The sequence below is a fragment of the Eleginops maclovinus genome, chromosome 12 (assembly GCF_036324505.1).
Source record: "Eleginops maclovinus isolate JMC-PN-2008 ecotype Puerto Natales chromosome 12, JC_Emac_rtc_rv5, whole genome shotgun sequence".
Classification (NCBI taxonomy): domain Eukaryota; kingdom Metazoa; phylum Chordata; class Actinopteri; order Perciformes; family Eleginopidae; genus Eleginops; species Eleginops maclovinus.
In genome coordinates this window covers 19156937-19181252 of record NC_086360.1, presented here as the reverse complement: position 1 = coordinate 19181252, position 24316 = coordinate 19156937, and the positions used below count along the sequence as shown (strand labels likewise).

The window sequence follows — 24316 nt, the reverse complement described above, 5'->3', positions numbered from 1 at the left end:
GTTGTTGGTTTAATTTTCAAATGAGCTGTGTTTGCTTCCGCTTATGTTCATGTAGAGTCATCATTTTGATTAACTGGGACAGTTTTCTTTCTATATCATGAAGTCAGGGGACACAAAGGCCTTTGTGTAGATCATGTTTCTTTCTGAGGATAAGGCAACGCTCACAGGGATTTGATTGTAGTCTGGTATGTGGATAATTTGGCATAATTTTAAGTTGCAAAAATGCAGACATGAAATCATCTATATTTTCCACATGAAAATTAGCTTTACCCTCTTTGTATGAGACAAGTACCACTCACATCTGTTTCTCATAAAGCATATTCCCAGGGTAAGTCTATTATATCATATTATACTTTATTAAATTATGTCATATCATATTACATAATATTAAATGAAATGAAATTATCATAGGTTCACTTTGTGTGATAAAATCTTAATCATATATTTGTTTTGTTAATATTTGTATACCTAATTACAAAACCATTTGCTACTTATGTTTCATCTGTCGCTGCTGCTTACCTGAAATAGGTAATAATAATTTCAGTTTTTACAGATGTATTTTCATTTTGGATAATGCTAGTTTTTTGCTATCTTTAACACAGTGTGTGTTTACGCTGGATAAACGCATCTGCTCAGTTAATCGAATGGTTAATGTTGTCATAGCTAAGATGATGCTTGATGATCCCGAACATGGAGTACTGTGTTTTTTTCAATACTTTTGTTTAGAGTACTATTTTACAGGTTCAGTGTAATTTCCTGTGGTGTGAATAGACCCAGTAGCCATGTTGTTGAAAAAGTAAACGTCAGGTTTCCATAGCGAAGGTCCCTTCGTCTTCCTCACGCTTCCTCTGCTTCGAACTCACAGCTAAGGCTGCTTGTAATTCCCCCGGCTTCCCCTGACGTCTGTGGTTCAATATGAATGAACTGCATCGATTAAACCTTAGTGTGGTGCTCGCGCAAAGGAGATGAGTCGTGTATGTGCATGTTGGGGGGGGCCTGTGTCTCCTCAGCACTCTCCAGACTGTTGTTTTCACAGAGGCGATGCTATGAGGGACATATTTTGGCTGAACCTTAACTGAAGCTTTGCTATGAGCAGCTTTTTCTTGAATGTTAATTATTAGTTAGATTTCCTAGGGATCTAAGGAGTGATACATTGTATTGTTAGTAGTTGTGACATAAGAAACTATCAAGGTGTTGTCTGCATTATTGTTCACTAAAAAAAATCTTCCCTGGTTTCCGATTTGGATATTTTTGTCTCGCATACTGAGAGCGTGGCCTTCTGGTTAAAGTCCGCCAGCTGTAGTCTATAGGGGTGCGAGGTTAGCACGGCTGACTGTAATGGTTCTCATAATGAGGGTGGTGTGAACTTTATTTTTATACTCTCCGCCTGCCTTTGACAGGGCTACTTGATAATTAGCTTGTCAACATTTCCTAAGGGATCGCCTGCCATTTCAGTCATGTGCAGCAGCAGAATCCAGGCAACCTACAAATCTGTAAATCGAAATATCTTAAGATCCTGCGACATTTCTGTGTAAGGGGAACTTTCAATAACAGAGTGAATGTTTTTCAGTAGTTTATGGTGTTACTTGGCATTTGTTGCCTTCATTAGGTTGTACATCTTCAGATAATTATACCGCCCTTGAAAAAAGATGTGGTCCCTCGTACCTGTGGCGGTTGCTGGGAAACGACTGCTTTAGAAGTCATCTTGCATCCTATCATGTCATTAAACAGGTGTTTGTCATCGCTCAGTCAACACAGAAAGCGACTAGGAGGAACAGGAGTGTTGGTGAGGTGGCGGGTGAGTGTGATGGAGGTGGTAGTTTTTTTACTTCCCTGAAGTGGAAAAATTGCCGATTATTGATGGTGAAAGTTTGGCGTTGCGTCAGTAATTATCAATACTGAACGATCCTCCGTAAGACTGAGTGAAGTGGTAATGAAAAACTGACAGAGCATGAGGCACTTCTTCAGCAAGCTCCATTAGCCTGCAGCTCTGTTATCTCATGAAGGAGATGCAATCAACAAACCGCAGACGCACTTTGGTAAAGGTATCTTCCCCGTGTACACAAGCTGTCTGCAGCCGCTACAGCTTTTGTATTGTACAGCATGGGTTTTTTCCTGTGAGCAATCCTGACAGAAGTTTTTTTAACATTGTTGTTACTTGTCCTCTTTTAGGCATGGAGATTTGTAAAGGGACTTTAAGGTATGGAATACATTTGATATTCTGCAAAAGAAGACGTTTACATAACTCTTTTAAGGGATTGACTGCAGGAGTTTTTGAGGTCAAGGAAAGTGGCAGAAAAAAGAAGCAGTCTGTCCTCAGCCTCTTTGGTTAACTCCTGCCCTCATAACTATTCATCACAGGAAGAAGGCCTACAGTCAAGCCTACGGATTTACTGGGCTGTGCTCCGTCTGATGGTCAAGTGAATCATCAGGCCAAGCCATATTCGAGGGCTGATCATAAATATGCATCACGCAAATTGAAAAAAAAAGAAGCCACAGTCACTTGGCAGGATGGATATCATAGACTGTGGGTACCCATCATGTTCTTCTAAACAAACCGAAGTAAAAATATTCCCTTGTGTCATCTTAATGTGTCATGTACTCTCGCCTACACAACCATAAATGCCAGATTTATCATTTCTTTATTCATATTTAGATAACATTAACAGCACACAGAAAGGACTGAGAATCGATCTTCTTGCTATGAGACACCAGTGCTAACCACTGAGCCTCTGCTGCACAAGATTTAATGCATTCTGAATAGCTGATGCTGTGTTCCTGCTTTTCTCATGCCACATAATACTGATTTCCCCCCTGATTCACCTTTTATTACTTCATTAGTGAAAGCTCACAACCCTCACAAACACACAGGCTGAAACATCTGCATGCTGGGAAAAGATGTCACTTGAGATGAGCAGGTGTAGATTTGTGGGTTTGTAATTTTATTTTTATATGTAAGCCTTGTATTTTTATGCGTGTGTGTGCGAGTTGTGCATGTATTGATATGGGAGGCCCCTGTGCTGGGGGCCAACCTCATGTTTACGTCAGTTGTAATGAAATTAGAGCCGTGTGGCGCCCACACTACAGGCCTCCACTGATCCTCTAATTCAATTACCCCCCTTATTAACGCTCACATGCTGCTGGCTGACCCAGGACCACACACTGCTTTAGCTACACAACATTCACTCGGCAGCCCGACTGCTTCTCTATTGAATTGACTATTTATCAGTCATCGTTTCTCCTTTACTACATGTGTATGTTTATAACTGCAGTAGCATCCCTATACCACTGAAGAGGGAACAGTTTACATGCCAAAGATTGTGCAGCATGTGTGAGAATCTGCAGGAATCTGTGGAGCGTGTGTTTTTTATATCACTTCGTGTTTCTGTCACATCTGTTACTAATATGAAAAACACTGAATTGTAGTTTTAAATTCAATATAAAGCCATTCAGTAAAGTGTATTCTCAATAGTGGTAGTAACAATACTGCTTCAGGTATTGTTTTGTTGGACAGTGCACAAACTTAACTCATGTGACATGGGGGGCTGTTATTTTCTTAAAATACACTTTGAACTAACTCTATTTCCATCTGGACCTTGTTCCTTTACATGTGAAATTATTCGTTACAAAGTAGTTATTCAATTCAATCCAGTGAACTATGATAGCATTCTTTCTTGAGAATAGATTCCTCATTATTTCTTAGACTCTTTAGACCTACTTAAAGTTAAGGTGTGTGTGTGTGTGTGTGTGTGTGTGTGTGTGTAACAATAAGGTTGTAGATGTATAATAATTGTGTGATATAACGATGTTCTAAGAAAATTCCAAGGTTTTTAAACTAGTAGCAGTATGATTTTAATATTATTATCATAATTATTAGTACCTTAAAAAATAAGAATATTATTATAACAATAGCCATACTCCTAAACCTTTAAATTAAAACAAATATCACCTCACCATGATTAAATATGTCACTAAAGCATGTTAGTGTTGGCAGCATTAAAGCATGTTAAACTACTCAATGAAACAAAACATCAGATGTGAGCTTTTCAAATGTCTCCTGATAATGAACACTTTACATATACACAGCACATCCAGACTCCTCCTGTCTTTCCCCATTATGTGTTTTCATTAGCTGTAAACATGCTTCTCACTCCTGACTGAGGCACACGTCTTGGATGTAAACTGTAAGGCTGTGTTGCTGTTGGAACAAGGCCCATTGCTGCTCTGCTGTAACAGGGCTGCAAGGTGCCGAGGAATGTATGCCATGATTTCACACGCTGGTGCCAACACGCACACACACACACACACACACACACACACACACACACACACACACACACACACACACACACACACACACACACACACACACACACACACACACACACACACACACACACACAGCACTGTATGGGTCTTTACTTCACCAGATAACGGTACACTTATGATGCTGAGATTACGTTTATCCCAGCCTTATCGCAGATAGCAGAGAGGGAGAGAATCATTCCCAGTCTCCTCGAGGGGCAGGAGTTTCTGAGCCGGCTGACACCCTCATCTTTAGTCTGGCCTGTCATGATCAGCGGCGTAATTTAGTAAAGTACATTTACTCAAGTACTGTTCTTAAGTACATTTGGGCCACTTTATACTTTTACCACCTCAACATTTTGGAATTGGAAGCCAATGTAGTACTTTTTATTATATACAGCTTTAGTTGTATAACAGATGTATTAGCAATTAAAATGTAAATAAACTGCTAAATTAACTATGATATAGTATTATTGGTTAATATATCTAGCAACATCATATCATGTCAATGAATTAGCTCTACATTTACCAGCTTTCTCAAAAATGAAGGCACACTAATAATCCAGCAATATAATATACATAATTCTGAAATGGACTATAACACAAAATAGTACTTTTATTTTGGTATGTAAAATATATTTTGATGGCGATGCATGACTAAAGTAAGGTTTCGAATACAGGGCTTTTACTTTTAAAAGAGTACAATTTAGTTTTGCTACTTTTTATAATGGACACCCATGGCTTCTCTGAATTCAAGCAGCAATGGTGTTTTATTTTTATAATAGCACTAAAACATGTTTGAGATAACAACAATAGTAATGTTAAATGCAACCTGTGAAATAGATGTAGTCGTGATAGTATCTCATTACGCTGAGTTAAAAGGGACTACATTAGAAATAGAGGTAGAAACATTGCTTCATATCTGAGATTAAAACGCTGGGGAAGTGTCTGAAGTTAAGCTGGTTAATGGGTTTACCAAAGGTTGGTGGAATCCCCTGTCTTTTGACCCACGTGAGTGCATGCATGATACAATGAGGCTTAATCGTCTCGTGCCCATTTTGAGGATTTCAAAGCTAAATCTCTGCCAAGTTTGGCAATCTCTAGCCACTGCATTGAGCTTATTAAAATTTCAATCTGCTACAGGCTCTCTTTCGCGCCTCGCAGGATGAATGTGCCCTTTTAATAATGTAACCGGTTTTAACAAGATCGTAAAATGTTCATCTAACTTTCATAAGCCCTGTTAGCAAAGTGACAAATTCATGTGATGGCAGGAATCACTTTGGCAGTCCCTCAGTATTAGAAATGAGAACACTGGTTTTTTTTTGCTGTCGATGCAGCTCTTTGGAAGCTGTAGAGTTGTGCCTAAGTTTACAGCTGCCTGCAGGGAAGACTGAGCGTGTTGCTGTGTCACCCCTGTGGCTCTGAAATAGAGTTTAGTCATGATGGGGGAGATTTAGATTGGCCTTCTGGTAACTGATAGTGCTCCACTGAACACTCCCCTTCTCCTCTGCCTCATCTATAATGTACACGAGTTACACAGGGCTAAACCTTGAAAACACAGCCTTTTCAGATGCAGCCAGAGCATCTGCCATGCGATGGCATTCATAATCGATTGATAGCCGACTAGCTCTCTGTTTTTACGCTCTTTAACATTGTGTGTGTTTCACCGCTATTAGTTGAACTGGGGCAGGGTCAGGGTGGCGTGAATGCAAAAGCTGCTGGCTGTTTGTTTGTTTGTGTGTTTGTGTGTGTGTGTGTGTGTGTGTGTGTGTGTGTGTGTGTGTGTGTGTGTGTGTGTGTGTGTGTGTGTGTGTGTGTGTGTGTGTGTGTGTGTGTGTGTGTGTGTGTGTGTGTGTGTGTGTGTGTGTGTGTGTGTGTGTGTGTGCGCGTGCGCGTGTGCGTGCTGCGCCCTCTCAGGCGTTGTTGGAGTAATGTGACCTTCATAGGCAGATTAAAATATGTAGCAGACATGCATTGATTTTTGGACTGGCCACTGATATTTATGGACTCAGCTGGTGCATAAATATTGATACTTTCTCTCCTAAAGAAAGATCGGACTTTGTGCATCTATTCATGTTATGTACTTATGCGGCATTTGAGGTAAAATTTAAAAAAAAGTATGAACAGATAGTACCTGATAAAAAACAAATGGTAGCTTGTGTGTTTTGCTAACCTGAATCTGCATGTGACCCAGCAGCAGCTTAATAAGGTCATTCCCATTATGTGATGGCTAATTACAATGCCTGTCATTAAAGTCCCTGAGCTGTAGAGTATAGGAGCAGTTTAAAGGGACAGTTCAAGCCTGAACCTGTGCTGTTTATCCATTCATTAAGATATTGTTTTTCCAGCAGTTAGCATTTTTGGCTGACATTCTGACGAGCCTCTGCTGGGACCTATGTTTCATACAAATGAACATGAGTTAGCAACCGAACATGCTAAAGTGTTAAACATTGTCAACATTGTACCCACTGAACATCAGCATGTGAGCATTATAAACATGTGTCACGAAGCCCCATATGTGACCTTAGTGCTCCATGTGTTGCCCTGCGACTCGGAAACATAAACCTCTCATTGAGGGCTAGAATCTGAATTCAAAGTACTTCTTAACCGTTATCCTGGCAGAAATGTCTATTTTCAGATGAAGTGATCTCACAGAACATTGAAGTCCGATCAATACCAATGTTTAATCATTTTCATAGACTTTGCCCTGTTTTTCAGCACTAAAAGCATGGCCCCAGTCGTCTTGTATTACCTGTTTAGGGATTATGTATTTTAATCCGATGTTTTGGCATTTCTTGGCTTTTATTAGACATCCCCAGCTAAATTAAACTAGGGATATGGTCGTTAAAAAGACAGGGTTTTAATCAATAGGCCATCAGAACACCACTTTCCATCCATTTCGTTGGGTGTAATATACAGTGGGGCAAAAAAGTATCTAGTCAGCCACCAATTGTGCAAGTTCTCCCATTTAAAAAGATGAGAGAGGCCTGTAATTTTTATCATAGGTATACCTCAACTATGAGAGACAGAATGGGGAAAAAAAATCCAGAAAATCACATTGTCTGATTTTTAAAGAATTTATTTCAAATGATTGTGGAAAATAAGTATTTGGTCAATAACAAAAGTTCATCTCAATACTTTGTTATATACCCTTTGTTGGCAATGACAGAGGTCAAATGTTTTCTGTAAGTCTGTAAGGTTTCCACACACTGTTGCTGGTATTTTGGCCCATTCCTCCATGCAGATCTCCTCTACAGCAGTGATGTTTTGGGGCTGTCGCTGGGCAACATGGACTTTCAACCCCCTCCAAAGATTTTCTATGGGGTTGAGATCTGGAGACCGGCTAGGCCACTCTTCTTACGAAGCCACTCCTTCGTTGCCCTGGCGGTGTGTTTGGGATCATTGTCATGCTGAAAGACCCAGCCACGCTTCATCTTCAGTGCCCTTGCTGATGGAAGGAGGTTTTCACTCAAAATCTCACGATACATGGCCCCATTCATTCTTTCCTTTACACGGATCAGTCGTCCTGGTCCCTTTGCAGAAAAGCAGCCCCAAAGCATGATGTTTTCACCCCCATGCTTCACAGTAGGTATGGTGTTCTTTGGATGCAACTCTGCATTCTTTCTCCTCCAAACACGACGAGTTGAGTTTTTACCAAAAAGTTCTATTTTGGTTTCATCTGACCATATGACATTCTCCCAATCCTCTTCTGGATCATACAAATGCCCTCTAGCAAACTTCAGACGGGCCTGGACATGTACTGGCTTAAGCAGGGGGACACGTCTGGAACTGCAGGATTTAAGTCCCTGGCGGCGTAGTGTGTTACTGATGGTAGCCTCTGTTACTTTGGTCCCAGCTCTCTGCAGGTCATTCACTAGGTCCCCCCGTGTGGTTCTGGGATTTTTGCTCACCGTTCTTGTGATCATTTTGACCCCACGGGGTGAGATCTTGCGTGGAGCCCCAGATCGAGGGAGATTAGCAGTGGTCTTGTATGTCTTCAATTTTCTAATAATTGCTCCCACAGTTGATTTCTTCACACCAAGCTGCTTACCTATTGCAGATTCAGTTTTCCCAGCCTGGTGCAGGTCTACAATTTTGTCTCTGGTCTCCTTTGACAGCTCTTTGGTCTTGGCCATAGTGGAGTTTGGAGTATGACTGTTTGAGGTTGTGGACAGGTGTCTTTTGTACTGATAACGAGTTCAAAAAGGTGCCATTAATACAGGTAACGAGTGGAGGACAGAGGAGCCTCTTAAAGAAGAAGTTACGGGTCTGTGAGAGCCAGAAATCTTGCTTGTTTGTAGGTGACCAAATACTTATTTTACCGAGGAATTTACCAATTAATTCATTAAAAATCCTACAATGTGATTTCCTGGATTTCTTTTTCTCATTCTGTCTCTCATAGTTGAAGTGTACTTATGATAAAAATGACAGGCCTCTCTCATCTTTTTAAATGGGAGAACTTGCACAATTGGTGGCTGACTAAATACTTTTTTGCCCCACTGTATACATAAGTTTAGATTATGGTCGTAACTATATACAGTTTCTAACCCAGTGACATATTTTTTGTCCTCATTGCTCTTAATACTGCATGTTTTTATTTCATTTATTTGCACATTTGTAAATGGCTTTATTTAAAAAATCTTTCTGGGATTGTAAATCATCATGAGGAGGATGATTGTGCTCAGTCTAGTGTCCCTTAATTAGATCGGTGACTGCGTGGAATTAAAGGCCGACGATGGCTGCCAGCGTTTCTCATTCAGACGAGAGGAGCTGACTGATAAGCCGGCCACTCGTGGTGTCAGAAGAATTGCGATGAGCTGTGTCTGGAGTGCTGTTATTTTATTTCTCTATAACCCTCTCTTGCATCCTGGAATTGCTCTTTTGTCTCACTTGGGAATCCTTGTTCATCAGAGCGTTTTGTTCAGCAGTTAGGCTATTTATTTTTTTGGTGAGCTTGTTGTTGACTGTTAAACTCAGACTTCTGCCTCTCGCTGCCTTTGGGAGGCTGTCTTTGGGAGGCTGTCTTTTGTGAGGTATTGTTCTTTCTCTGTGCTTTTGGATGAGTGTGCGGGGCAAGTGATCATGACAGGCTGATTTGGGATGACTCTCACTGCTGACATGACTCTTCGTCCAATGAGTTCACCAGAAAAAAAGTCTGGGAGTTTCCTGGGACATTTGCTTCGAATGCATCGCTCTCCCTCTCTTTCTTGCTGTCTTTCTCAGTTTTTCAGTTGGTGTCTTAGGTATCTCCTAGGTTCAGGGAAACGAGAGCTAGCTTGTGAAAGTCCAGTAAATGTGCTGATTAGAGCAAAACCAGAGTGAAAAAACATCCAATATATATTCTATATTTTATGAGGATCAAAAAAGGATGGCAAGGAGCCAATCTCCCACTCCCAGAGCTGCATCTCAATGTACTCTGCAAACTTGGAATGTAGTCTGACAGAGGTCTCACAGAGCAAAACATGGCACCGAGCCACTTACCAGGGACTGAATATTTAACTTGCACTCCCTTAGAGGGTAAGAGAAAGACCACAAAATGGTACAAAATGTACCTTGTTTACATTATCAAAAGGAACTTTTTCTTTAACCACTGCTGAATAAAGAGGCCGTCCTTTACCTCGTACAGTTGTTACACTGGCATTGAGTTGATATTAATTTACTGTGTGAAACACGCAGCTTATCAGTTAGAGTATGTGATGGTGTATTATTGGGTGACTGGAGCTATTGCAGCATGCAGTAATTTAATCATCAGGCTTGGATTGCAGCATGGACTTGAGCTGAACTTCAGGATCAGGTTGCAGGCTTATATGCTGTGTTTTCTGTGAAGGAGAGCTTCGTCTATTTCACCGTCTCTACTACGGTCCGGACAGACTTGTGGAGACCTAAGGACACAAAAAGCTAACATTTGTTACCTGCTCCTCTTTTGGATATGAGGGAACTAGTCTTTAAGGCTTGCACCGTCTCTGTCTGGGAGAAGGTAAGGCAAGGCCAGTGAGAGCGCTTTGGAAAAAGTAACCATTTTTCAGTGTGGGTAAGAACATTCAGAAGGTATGGGGAAGGTTCAGGCGAGTTGATTGATTTGTGTCTGTTTGATGCTTTCACAATGAGACAAGTAGCCAGCCTCTGTCAGTGTCAGACACTCTTCTGACCTGTATTTTGAGCAATTGCTTTTTTATTAGAACTGCTGGACTTGTAATACAGTAAAAGAGACTCTTCTTGGTATATACAAAACGTTTTTTTCTTCACTTTGTCTTTTCAAATGTGTTTTTTTTCATCATCAATTCCTCTGATTGGATAGTAAGTTGAGTTTTTGGCTTATTGTCATCGATAGGGACTTTATCAAGTCATTTAGTCTTGTATTCAGGTTTGATTTTTATGTAAAGTAAAACAAAAACTGCCAGTATTGTGAAACAGCTCCTCCCCCTTTTAGTGCTAGAACGCCTCTGGACATTTCTACGATACAAGGCACAGAGGGGTAGACAGTAGACCCTTTATTTAGACCCTCAGGGATTAAGATTATGTCATTCTGTTGGCTATAGTAATAAATGATGGACAGGGTTTGGTGCAAACTTTATGCAAACAAGCTGGTCTGAAATGCATGACTAATTTATTATGGGAATGTCCGATTAACCATTATAATATAAAACAGAGAAACCTCATCAAGCCTCTGATAGTATGATAGTATGAGTTGTTTTGCTTTGTCTTGAGATCCAACAATTAGAAAAATCATTTGATAATAAGAATCAATTTCTAAAGGTTAACACTTTGAAGAAGTAATTTGAGGACTGTGTTCTGATGAATATTTCGAACGCACCTTACACTGTACTGCGTCATAGCTTTTGTGTGAAGGCCTGTCTTTACCATGGTAACATGACCACAATGGAAAGTCACCCATCATTACTCAAACATTAAGCTTACACTCAACCGAGTTCATCATTCAATAGGCTACATTTGAGCTGCTGTGGTGACCTGTTGTTGCATAACACAGAAACAGCACATGCATTTACCTGCTGAGAGTCTTCACCTGCTGCTGTTTGATATTTGGTTTGCATTTCAACAATAGTGAAGAGGGGGTTTAGTATTTCGTTGCTGCATTGCTGCCATAAGCACCGCTTCGACTTAAAGAATGCCTCTCCCCTCTTTCTCTCTGCACTGATGATGACTCACACTCCAACACACCCTGCAGAAATCTCCTCTCATGCACCCGAGAGAGGGAGAGAGAGAAGAGAGGGGAAGTGTTCTTTTATATGTGGCTCGAACACACACAATACCGGTTCATGTGTCCTTATCTACCTGCTCTGTCCGTCTGTTTACAAAAGTACCTGTGCTCATCAGTATTCCCTGTGGGATGGAAATGCAGCTGGTGTTTTTGCACGCTTAATCCCTTGGTGTATTTTCAAATTATTCGGGCAACAAATACTCCTATCTACGACTGAGGCGCTTCAGAGCGCATTTACATTCATCAGATGCATTTGATGCTTCTTAGAAGGAAAGAATCACGACCCGCAGCCCTTTGCTGCATATCATCTTCTCACTTATCCCCTTTCCTTTTTATCTACGGCTGTACTATTTAATAAAGGGGGAAAAAGCACGAAAAAAATAAATAACAGTCCAAATTTGAGGTCATTATTTTAGCAGAGGGAGTTGTGTGTCAGATGAAAGCATTAGCAACATTACATCCATAAAGAGTTAGGTACAAAGGTGCCATATATAGATTCTCCTCTTGATCCTCTCACCGTAGCCTGCCCTCCTGTGCACGAGCTAACATTGTGTGACATTTGCAGTGATGCTGAAGTCCAGCTTGCACGTGCTGCAGTGCCGTAGGTCCCCTGCCCTCGGGCTGGCCGCTTCTCTGGAAATAGAAAAAGAGCAAAGAGACCGAGCATGATTAATGGCCATATATGTGCAGCAGAAACACAACAGGCATGTCTGCCGCCATTTCCTAACACACGGCCCCACAGGCTGGCAATTGCATAACAGATCTGCCAACTTGCTCTTGCTGATTCTTAATTGCTTTGGTTTCATTCATTGTATTGCGGCTGCCCGGCCCTGTGCGTGTCAGGTGCGATCACAGTCTGAGAGAGATGTGAGCTGTTTCAGATTCAGAGTGGTTTGACCCCCAACGGTGGCCCTCCTCTTATTTACAATGCCCCCCAGTTCAGCTTTCAGGACTGTCTTTGCAAGAAACGTTTTATCTCTCTCCTCGTGCCAGTCTGGATTTGACCGGCACTCTGATTTGTTTTTATACTAAGAATGTTCTATTTTTAACTCACTGTGTTGAAACACGGCTGTCTCATCCTGTGTATGTATGTGCTCACTGAAATAACTTCCCTTCCCCAGAAGGCTTGAGTGGTCTCTTCAGCTACATGTGCTGAAGCCTTGTTTTGCTGCGCTTCACACTGCATGCAGACCCATTACGCAACCCTGTGCATCAGCCGTGGGGCCACCGGGCCAGAATGGCAGCCAGCTACCAATCACTCTTCCTCTCATCTTTCCTGTTCCTCCTGTTTTCATCTCTTTTTCTGTCCGTCTGTTTTCCCCTTGCCCCTCTGGTTGTCCCTTTTCACAGTTCATAGTTTTTAAGGTAAAGGAGAATGCAAGGTGCACTGATTTGTTTGTATACAGCAGACTATGTTTTTTGGGAGTTGGTAAAAGCTGTGTTTTGCCGGCGGCGTGCAGCGTGGTTCTCTCTCGGTGTACTGGAGTGTGAAGGCAGGTCAGTGGGGGCCAGCGGAAGAAGAGAGGATGATCTGTCCTCTGTTGTCAGCAGGCTTCCTGTGTGCTCTGTCTCATCTTAATGCAAAGTAGAGGCTTGTATTTTCAGAAGAATGGGTCGTCTGAATGGGATAGTCGGTAATTCTCACAGTGCAGCATGTTAGCTTTAACACAGCCTTGAATCCCTAACGTGCCATCCACTGATAAGGATAAAATTTAACATGGAGATCCTAATCTTATTATCATGAAAATCATACTCTAGCTTGAACCAAGGCTGATTTCATTATCTGTCTCTGTGTGAGAGAGTTGATTTCCAAAAATGAACTCACTACATTCATTCTCTATGCTTTCAGGGTAAGGTTGGTGACCTGAATAAATCATAAAGAATACTGAAGCTGGTTCTAGCTCAATATTTAGTTTGCAGGCATATTAGTATAGTTAAAACAAAGTCTGTAAAGAAAACATAGCAACAGCTACCCCGGGTCCAAAAGATTAGAAAAACTCTTTCTTAATCTCCCTAATAAATACATTCGGGCATATTTGTTCAATTTGTACGAAATATGTAAAACAAGTCAGGTTAGTTGTTTTCAGTCTTTGTGCAAACTAAAGATAATGGGTATTTTATGAATATACCCGAGTGTGGGGACCATAGATTTACTTACGTTGTAAAGTTTATAGTTCATTTACAATAGAAAATACTAACTAAACAATATTCTGTTATCCATTTTCTGTAATTTAAGCAATACACATCATACTAAAACCAGAATCTGAAAAGATAAATTACAGGCAAATGATGTTCCACAAATTAAAAGCACATTATATTCTATTTGAGTGTGTTGAGAATATGTCTGCCTTGACATCTCACATGAGCTGAACCTCAGATATCAACGCTAAGCTGTGACTCTATTAAGGTGGTAAATGAGCCTCAGACGGATATTTGAAGTAGCTCAGAGTTTTAATTGAATGAGCTAGGGTATCAGAGAAGTAATGTCACGCTCTCTTTCACTCACACACACACACACACACACACACACACACACACACACACACACACACACACACACACACACACACACACACACACACACACACACACACACACACACACACACACACATTATTCTTATCCCATATTTTCAAAGCCTGAAAAATGCTTTGAAAATCATGCAGACTTTCTGTATGATATAATAATTCACTGCAGTGCGATCTGTGCAATTCAAGGCTGCACAGAAACACTTTTGATGTGGCATTGTACTCTGTGTGGAGAAAGGAGAACCTCGCCACAGTGACACACTGCATCAACGTGTATGTAGATGTTAAACCTTTTCGCAAAACAGCATCTCTTCTCATTCAAATACACATTTTTGCTTTGCCAGCACAAATGCCATGGTAACTGCTTACAGCAGGGCAACATTTGCTTCAGTGTTCTCTGCGGAAAGATAATCAGTAGGGTCCTCATGTGTTACGCAATTCACTGATTGTACTGGGCTGTGCTTTGATAGGAGCAGCCGTCAAACACTATACATTGTGTTTTCTATCAGTGTATTCTAGCTGCTATGCAAAACGGGTAAAACAATATCTGTGAGGACATGTTTGTTGTGTTCAGACCTTTAAAACTTATAAGCCCTGTTACTGTATGAGAGCTTATTCCAGTTATCGGTTGCGAGTGTCAGTGAGTGAGCATAAAGGGCTTGGATCAGTATTATTGTCTGCTCTGTTCCCTCCAACCCAGCATCAGCCAGCCCCCGCTGAGTGGAGGCAGCAAAAACCGATGGCTCTACAGTGGTTTCCTTTCTGAGAAGCACAAACATTGGTTCACACACTCACGCATGCACGCACGCACACACAGTCCTATATATAGTCTTTCTCGGCGGTCTCCAAGTAAAGGTTGTCATCTTTTATTGCAGGAAGAACACAATTATGTGTTGGCTATTCACACATTTCTAAATTAACCTGAGCTTGTTTTTGCATACAGAAAGGAATCATTAGTTCTGTAATCAACCTCACAGATTGTAAAAAAAAAATGGAATAATTGGATCCTGGAAACCAAAAAGCTCACTACATCGGTTATTACGGGAGTAAGACGTGAGCCCTGCCTCTCTGTCTCCTATCCACTCGCCTGATTTGGACCCTTCTTGAGTCAATTTTTCCAAAGCAGAAAGCTAAATTGGAGTTCTTTTTTGAGCCTCTGAAAACTTAAATTGGAGTGCATAGTGGTAGAAATGGAGAGTCCAATGATTGACAGGCTGGAGTGTTGTTTTTATGCTGTTTATCCGCCACGCGTTGTGCAGGAATCAAAGTCCTGACAGCCCCTCTCTGATCCCTGGATGAAGACAAGCGAGCATATTGACAATCACGCCTTATGCGGTGGCAGCCATCTACTCCGGGCTGCTGTTTATATGCTAATGCTGGACTCCCGATCTGCTCCTGGCTGTACACAGCAGGCTGCATATTCGCCTTAACTCCTATTCAGATTGACAAAAATGTCACCTGTCATGATCTTGTGTCTAGAACCCCTGAGATCACGATACCTCACGATACACCTTCTAAATTTAGTTCAGTAGCAAAGGTATGCTGATTACAAAATGTACCTTTCTGCGACTTCTGAGGAGTTCTGGGCCCTGAGAAGTTTCACACTTGCAGTTCTTATTTACCCTGGAGTGTCAGGATGCAAGTGGTCAGCGTTAGCAATTTGCACAGCCTTAAAAAGCCACTAGCATGGCTGTAAAGGGTAAGGGGGAAAAAGGACTATGCATAATTTTTTTTGCAATATTATTTATATAAGCTTATGGCAAGTACAGATATTTTTCATTAATAAAGAAATAAAGAAGCAATTGCTTTCTCAGTGCTTGAAGATGGTGCTGAGGTTTTATTATTCGATAAAACTGATAGTGACATAACATAATTTGCATTTGAAATAAAGGTAGTAAATCAAAGTTGATGCAAATGGCAACAATATCATGTTGTGATCTCAGCATTGATTCCCAGTCAAAGAGATGAATCTAGTGTGTCTATATCTATTGCTGGCATTATGTAGTTTCTCTGTTTGACCACTTGTATGATTTGCCACCGTAGACAGCCACTCCTCGCTCAGGTAATGAACAGTAATTGAGTGTCCTGTAAATTGGCAGTGATGGTTAATTTCCCCCAGATGGGATGTAAAGGCGTCTGTTTCTGCTGCGATTGTGCCAGACTCCTGTGGGGTGAGAGCCTCACTCTTTATCTCCTCGTGGGCACCACCTGTCTCCCATTACTGGACACAGATTCTCTTCACCCACAACTCTGTCTGGTTTCACTGAGGCCAAAAGCCAAGTCTGACACCTCATAATAATCAATTCACAGACAGGCAGCCTTTCTAACTCGCACGTTTACAAGCAGATGATCCAGACCACGTACGACCTTCCTCTCCATTTTTCTCTTTCTCCGGCATTAAACACCCATTAACGGACACTTCTGCGGGGCCAGGCTGACAGCAGCTCTTGGCAAGCATTGAAGATTGGACTGAGGCAGGGATGTTTAAGCCTGGTGCTGAGGTTCAGGTCAGAAAAAAACAAGGATCTGCCGACTTCTCGCCTGAATTAAATGTAAACAAACAAAATAGTTTACAGCAGTCTTGTAGAAAAAATGTATTTGCCAACATGGAGTTTCTACCCCATTCTACAAAGAATATACAAGTTAAGGTGTTCTCATTATATTGGTTTTGCAGTGTGGAGAGCCAACTAATTGCTCACCAGCTGTTGAAATGTAGCTAATGAATGGAAAGGCAATGGAGAGCTGTTCCCTGCATCCAGTACAGCTCCTCCCTGCAGGATGGAGCAGCATATGTCTGTGGCTCTGGCCAAAGATCAAAGCGGGAGACAGGCCACCTCAGCTGCTGACAGCCCAAGCTCACTGTGCGGGGCAGGAAGACGGCTAAATTAGTGAAGAGTTAGCGATTTCCAAAAGTTTATCATATTTGAATTTGTCTTTTAACCGGGCAAGAAAAGGCGACAATCAATCAGAATCGTGCTGGTTGGTGAATACTGTGTATGGGAGTCCGCTGCATTAATGCTATGAATCAGAAGATCACATCAGCTTTAAAACAGAGGTGTTACTGCTGTCTGATACAGTGGAGCACAGGTTGTAATCCAGTCGGTGAAAGAGGCAGACCCTGTGCTACTTTGACTCTTAATACATTTTTTAATTTACCAGTGTAGATGAAATATTGGATATAATTCTCACAGCTGAGACACCTTCAAAGGCTGCCCTAGTTTGGATGTGAAGGATCACTGCGTATACCTCATAATTATCCCTCTTAGTCTACCTTTGACATTTCATAGGTCAGTGATTTTGCATTACCAGAGACTTCGGGATAACACTGGATCAGAACAAATAGGACAGCATGTAATTTTTTGTGTTATAATCAGCTTATCTGGTTGGGGCCCAAGTGTGCAGACAAGCAGGCAGCCTGGTTCGATGTGAATTAATTTGATCATGGCAGGTTTGAGAGATTCTCTTCCTCTGTTGGCTTCTGACTGATGTGAGCGCAGATGTGAGAGCAGAGCTCCCCGTAGACGAGGAATGAGTAATTCTGGCAAAGTAAACGGCATAAAGGGGAAGATGGCTGCTCCTTTAACTTATTTTTTTGTCAATTTTTTTAAAGACAAGCCTTTTTCTGGTTATTTTCTGTTTACTCTTCAGTAATTCAAACTAAATTTTCTGTGCTTTTAAATGAAATATTGTGTAATAATGCTGCATTTCTAGTTAAACGGCAGCACTTTCTACTTTAACAAAGGAACAATGCAAATATTGCAATCTGACAATGGCCACATCATATAGGTGTATTTAGTCCCCCCTAATCCAATGTCTTAACTTCTTTATTTAAGTCTCATTTTTATGAGTTGTGTGCCACTAGACATTCAACTTTTGGATAATAATAATAGTAATTGTTTTGCCGAAACATTTCTCATAGACAAATGTGATTTAGAGAGCTTTGAACGTTCGATCTAGATATTATTTATCACATATTTGAAATGTATTAAATAAAGTGGTTGTTACCTCTGACAGTGTGCATCGGTAAGCATACCTACAGATACTCAAATAGTTTTTATTTTGTATTGACATTTAAAATAACAGCAAATCTTTTCATATACTAGAACTACAGACAATAAAAGGGAGGACAGACACTGTCATGTTCACATTTACAGAAGAGCTTTGATGCCCAAGATATAATTTAAAGTCATTTTGTGATTTAAATCACTTAATTTCATCGTGTTAATGGCATGCTGTGCTTTATTTGCTGTATCTCTGGCGAGCAGGATGTCTTAAAAGAATGAGAAAGAGGCCTCTAATGTTGTTTATGTGTTGGCTGTGCCCCCACATGTAACTTGATTTCCTGTGTGTACAGTTCATGGTATTAATGGGTCTTGATTCACGGTTCATTTGTTCTTCCGTGTTTGCTGCCCTGCTCTGTTCCCAATGTTGACACTGCCTCCTGAGGGTTGAACACTCTGTCTGGACGGCTCAGAGAACAGTCCATCATCCCAGTGGCTCATCTACCTGCACGGCTAATGGCCACTCTAATAAGACTGAGCCGTGAAACTCTGGTCTCTGAATGTTGTGTATTTACACTCAGGACGTACTGGTTCCTCACTTCCTCCAGCCAAGTGAGGCTACACATCTCTTATAATGGCTCTCAGCCTCTTTTGTGTTATTTTCTCAAACCATTGTGCTGTATTTTGATAGTTCACACATTAAACATTTTAATCTTCAACTGATGTTGATGTGACATACAGCACTGAAGTCCCGTTGTGAATGCGAGCTGAGTTTACATCTCATCTATCCATGGGAACTACCTACCATACCATGTTTCTTTTTGTGTGAAAATAGATTTGCTAATTATTGTGGTCAGCCCAGCATTCATTTCAGTGAAACGCTTGCTGGGTTGTTTATGTTTCGAAATATCTTTCACAACAGGATATCATAGTGCTTATTGTGTATCTAGCAAAAGACGATTGAGTTTGCAGGGACCGTTCAGACAAATTGGGATGCAATTTACAGCCTACTTTTGTAAGAAAGAAATCGCAATGGAAAAAAGTATATGTTTTTTTGGTAGCACTTGTTTGGGAGTGATACCCAGCCTGAGAGTGAGCTCTGTCTGGAAAAAGCACTTTGGGGTAAGCATTTGTTTTGTTCTGTATTTATCCTTTAGTGATAGATAGTTGTATGAGAGTTTTATATGAGAAAACGGCCATTACGGGGGAAAGAAACATCACTTTTTCTTTCATTTTCACCTCTTTCTGCACCTTTTGAAGCTCTTACTAATATTCAGGGAATTTGTTGAATTTGCAATAGTTCCTCCCTTTATCAAAAATTGACTGAAAAATAGATGCTTGGATGCCGTCCTGGCATGTTTTGTTCCAGGTTTTCTTGTGTGTGTGTGTGTGTGTGTGTGTGTGTGTGTGTGTGTGTGTGTGTGTTTGTGTGTGTGTGTGTGTGTGTGTGTGTGTGTGTGCGTGTGTGTGTGTGAGTCACTAAGTAAGCTGTGATCCTCTGAAGTTCTGTAGATCTCTGCACGATTATCAAGCGCTGTGTTCTTCAATCTCTAATGAAATGTTATAATACAGAAAAACAAGCCAATCCCCAAAGTTTACATGTGACTTTTCATTGTGTGGTTGATTTTTTTTCTGTTGTTTCTTTTTTGGGCGAGTTTTCTCCAGACATCAGTCACAATAAAAGCTGCAGAGGTGATGTATATTTACGAGAACCGTCTTTTGTTACAAGGCGTTTACTGCGCTGCCATGAGAGATGAAGGTTACCATGTGAACCGAATGACAGTCTGCAGAAGCTTGGCCAGTGAATCCAGCTGGGGATGAGTAAGCCTCTGTGTCTGAGTGGGCAGCAGCAGTGGGTTTCCAGCATTTGCTTGGTTGCAGCAGTAATCATCAGAAGATCTCTGCGGACCTTTAGTCAGCGAAATGGATTCAGCTGCCAAAACAGGAAAATAAAACCTGTTTATTCTCCGATGATACGGTAGTGTCTCTTTATAACAGAGCATTATTAAATTCAGCATTGTCGTAGCGAAATTAAAATATATCACAGCAATACCCCCCCTCCTTTATCTCTGTAGGAGTCTGTTGTGGATGCATGAGTCATTGTTTAGTTTCCATTAAGGTAAAAGTCTCATCTGACATCTTTGTGTTTATGCAGTGGGATTATCAGATTTACAGTCCTCTCTCTGGAGCCTCTCTCACACACTGAGCCTGCTCTTTCAAATTAGCCTCATATCCCAACAGCCTTAAAGTTCCTCATAGATCCCGGTTTATCCTTTTTGTTCTACTCCTGTCAGTCTCCTTTCATCACTGCTATTATTAAAGAGGCCGTGCCAGCAGTATTCCCCCTACTTCTCTCTTTCTCCGCCCTTTGTGCTCTTCAGTAGTAGTGTGTTAGACTCGTAAAACATCAGCAGGCAGGTAGTGTAGCGCAGGGTGGCTCAGAGAGGTCAGTCCCCGGTGATAGTGGCAGCTTCATTTGGGATTCTGTAGCACGCCAATGCTCGTGGAACCTGGTGGGGAGACAGAGTGAGGAAAGAAAGAGAGAAAGGTGGCGAGGAAGAGGAATCTAGACTAGGCTACTCCATTTGCCACTGCTGCATGATGTTTAATATGCCTGATAGAAGAGGCCTCGCTGAGGTCTTATACCCGGGATAAAATGCTGCAGAGCTGAGGAGCTTAGACGGTAAATCCTGCCTCCATCCCATTTTTCATTTTGCCCATTCTCCCTTCTTTTTCATTTGAATTCATATCTCAGCCTCACTGCTTTTACGTATCTCTCCCTCATGATGGTACGTTCATTCACTATCAATCCTTTCACCCTCACCTCACTCTTAACACTTCCCTTTCTGCTGCTCATGTCATGTCTTTTGGTTTCTGTGTGTGGAGGAATGTAATCACTGACCTCCTGGGAGTTACTTGTTTTTCCTGAAATGTTTCATTCAGAAGTCCGTCTGCATGCTGCTGTGCATACACACAAACACACACATGCATGCACCCCCACAAACATACACACACTTGCAGGCGGCAGGCGAGTACAGTATTAGTGGAGTGCAAGCATCTGTGCCTGCGCACACAGACTTAAGCTGTAGGGGGTTATGTAACTTACTCTGCCATTTCAAATGATTTGAAATCACAAGTGCTTGCTGTGCTGCACTACATTACTGTGTGTGTGGGCCAGCAGTTTGTGCAGTATAGCCATATACTACATGATGCTAAGTGAAACTTGTGCTTGGGTGTTGAGTAATAGAAGGGAATCCTCTCTTAAAGACCCTGACAACACTCCTCGTTAGATGCCTTTTCCTGTAGTCCCTTTAATGGCCTTTCCTTTGGCTGCAGCTAGGCTGGAGAAAGGAAACAAACAAGAAACAAATATATATGTTTTACAAAGTACCTCTGACATTTTGAGAGGCAACAAATTAGAGGAAAAGGTGCAGAATGGGCCACTGTTAGCTGATGTACTGTATGTTTCAGAGCACAACAACTCTCTAGGGCTTTTTCTATAGGGTTGCCTTCAGTTTATTATAAAGTAGCTCAGCTGAGTTGTAGCACATTGTGTACCCCTATATTTCTGAGAGGATTAGTATTCAGTGATCTAATTAAATGCAAAGTCAACTTAAACAATTTAGAAAAAATAACATAGGCTGCTTTAAAGCTCGTCCTGGAGCGAGTATACTCCTCTGCATGTCTGTCTTTATTTGAGATCTCCATCAGATAGCTGCTGTTTATAAAGAATCGACCCGTGGTAGAAAACGTTAGCAGTTGTTTTGCTCACCCATAGGCAGGATTATTACCCATCATTACGCATCATGCATCTTCGACACAACAAGGGTTGAGAGAGAGAGAAATGAGGTTAACCCTGCGCGCCAGAGATTATACAAAGAGCTCTCGCAACTACTAAAGATCAGAAGACCGAAAGCTCAGAATTTCTGTGTCAATTAGTCATTGAAGAAATGAAACTGTAGTATGGGTTCATTTTGACAAGATGTTGATTTGCATTGAACGTACGGAGGAGAATGCTGTTAGGAAATTCACAGAATAGTCGACAATCCAAACCACTAGCCGACAGCACATCCTGTAGACTAATTGATCATGTGGTTTTAGCACGGTCCAGTAACAAAGCAGCTGCTATGCATTTGGGCGAGTTGTCACACGTGATTCTGTCACTGTTCAGTGTCGGCTGCTAAGGCATCAGAAATGTAGCAAGAGCAAGAGGCAGTCAGAAACATGCCCTAAACTCAACTAAAGTCATCAGTTTCACAACTAAACAAAGGTCATAACTCTGGTTGTTCAACGTTGTTGTTTAACATGTTTTATAATTTTTTACGTTATGTGTTTAATAAACACATCCATTTAGGAAAGAAAGGACTCCTGTTATCCTTGCAAGAAAACCGTTTTTATTTCGATCACACACTATCTCCTGCCTGCTGGGGGTTTAGTCCAATCAGAGCCAGCAGAGGATTCTGGTATTTCACCTTCTACTAGTACCTACATTAGTGAAGCTTAACCTGTTGTATTTGAGACCATGTCAACTGCTATTTAGGGTTAGTTGATTACTAAAATGCAGCTGTTGTGAATGCCCAATGTGCGGCTGTTGTCCCAGGGGAACTCTCCATGGTGCTGAACACAGGCTGTGTTCAGTGATCACAGCTGAGCCTCGTCTGTTTTTAACTGATTAATTTACCAAAACTTCCATAGTTTGATTGGTGCATAGCAAACTATGACAAATATTTCCAGATGTGTGGTAACTTTTAACTTATAGCCAGCTGTGTAGGTACTTATTGGTAGTATTATGTTCTTTGTCAATAATTGTGTACTGTGAGCTAAATGCTAACATGAGCTTGCTAACATGCGCACAATAACAATGCTAATGTTGACATGGCAATTTTAACCATGTGGACCATATCATCTCAGCCAGAAATGTGTAGGGCTTGTAGAAATGTGTTCGTTTATTTGAAGCCAGGATGTCAAAAATTATAAAGGAGTGTTTAATAAAAAAGATGTAGTGGAAGGTTTTACAATCGTTTCACAGCTGTGGCCCTAAAGCTCTACACACTAGAACAGGCCCAAAACATGAATAGAATTCACGATGTGTTCACTGTCCGTGGGTCCGAGCCAAAAGAGACCCCCACCCCATCTGTGATGGGTCTTTGTCCAGCGGTTGCCTCTTCCTATTGGTTGCTTCAAGTCGTAACAGTACTTCCGGCCAGTTCAGTGTATACGTGGCATAAAGCCAAGTCGCTTCTTAGGGTATTACAGTGGCAATAAGGAGAATTACTCATTGTGTGTTTTATGTATAACACCACAAGAGATTCCCCTGTTCACCCTGTATTTATATTTCGCTTGTTGAGGAAACCTACGCTCAAACCCACAGTTTTCCTCCGTCCGGCCTCAAGCGCCAGCAATGTTGCATTCAATGTCGTTTGCATCCGGTTACGAGTTGACCATTTCAAAATAAGAGTGCACTTCAGAATAAGACAGTGTTTCAAAATAAGACAGTGTTGCAGTTACTCGGAATATTGATTATTACTTCCTACAGGCTTCATGTAATGATTATTTTTTAGTATTGGTAAACATGTTCAATTATTTATTTGGCTTTATTCTATACGAAGGGATTCCCAAAGTGTGGTGCACGAGCTGCCACCAGGGGGTGCGCGAGATGAAACATGTAATGGTGGTCTGGTGTAAAAATATCACACAGTGTTGTTTGTTAAGTGGGATTTTTGCATAGGCTACAATAAAAAACAGGAAAAAATAAACATTTCCTTTGTAATCCCTTTTATTTTAAATAAAAAAACTACAATTTATTAGTTTTTGATAGAAACGTAGAAGAAGACAGCCACTGTCTACGATTCACTGTAGGCTAGGGCGCCAACTCGTTTCATTCATTCTTTCAAATGTGATTAACTGGCTGAAATCAGGGAAACTGCCAAGTGGAACGTCTCATGACAAAGTTGTTAGTCATGAAGGATGAGAGGGACCAAGAGAGAGTGAGGATTTGGAGGCAACAGAGACGGAGAGAATAGGAACGAATCCGAGAGAAGAAAATGAGCGGGAGTCTGGAAATGATTGATCCTCGTTTTTATTTATTTTATCTGTTTCTGAGCCCATGCTCTTTAATGTTGTGGATCGTTGCAATTTTTCTTTGTTGCATTATATTGAAACTTTGTTGATGTTGTTATCGTCATGCATGTTCTGGTTATTTGCGCATGATTAAACATGATTCTTTATATGGCGATAAAACAAAGCTTTATTGCAGTTTTTTG

The 24316-nt window shown here is 41.1% G+C and overlaps 1 protein-coding gene across 2 annotated transcripts in view; it reads left to right on the top strand.

The window, feature by feature from the left end:
• Positions 1-24316, top strand: part of rimbp2b (RIMS binding protein 2b) — an 80883-nt gene that overhangs the window by 13984 nt on the left and 42583 nt on the right. The window lies entirely within an intron of this gene.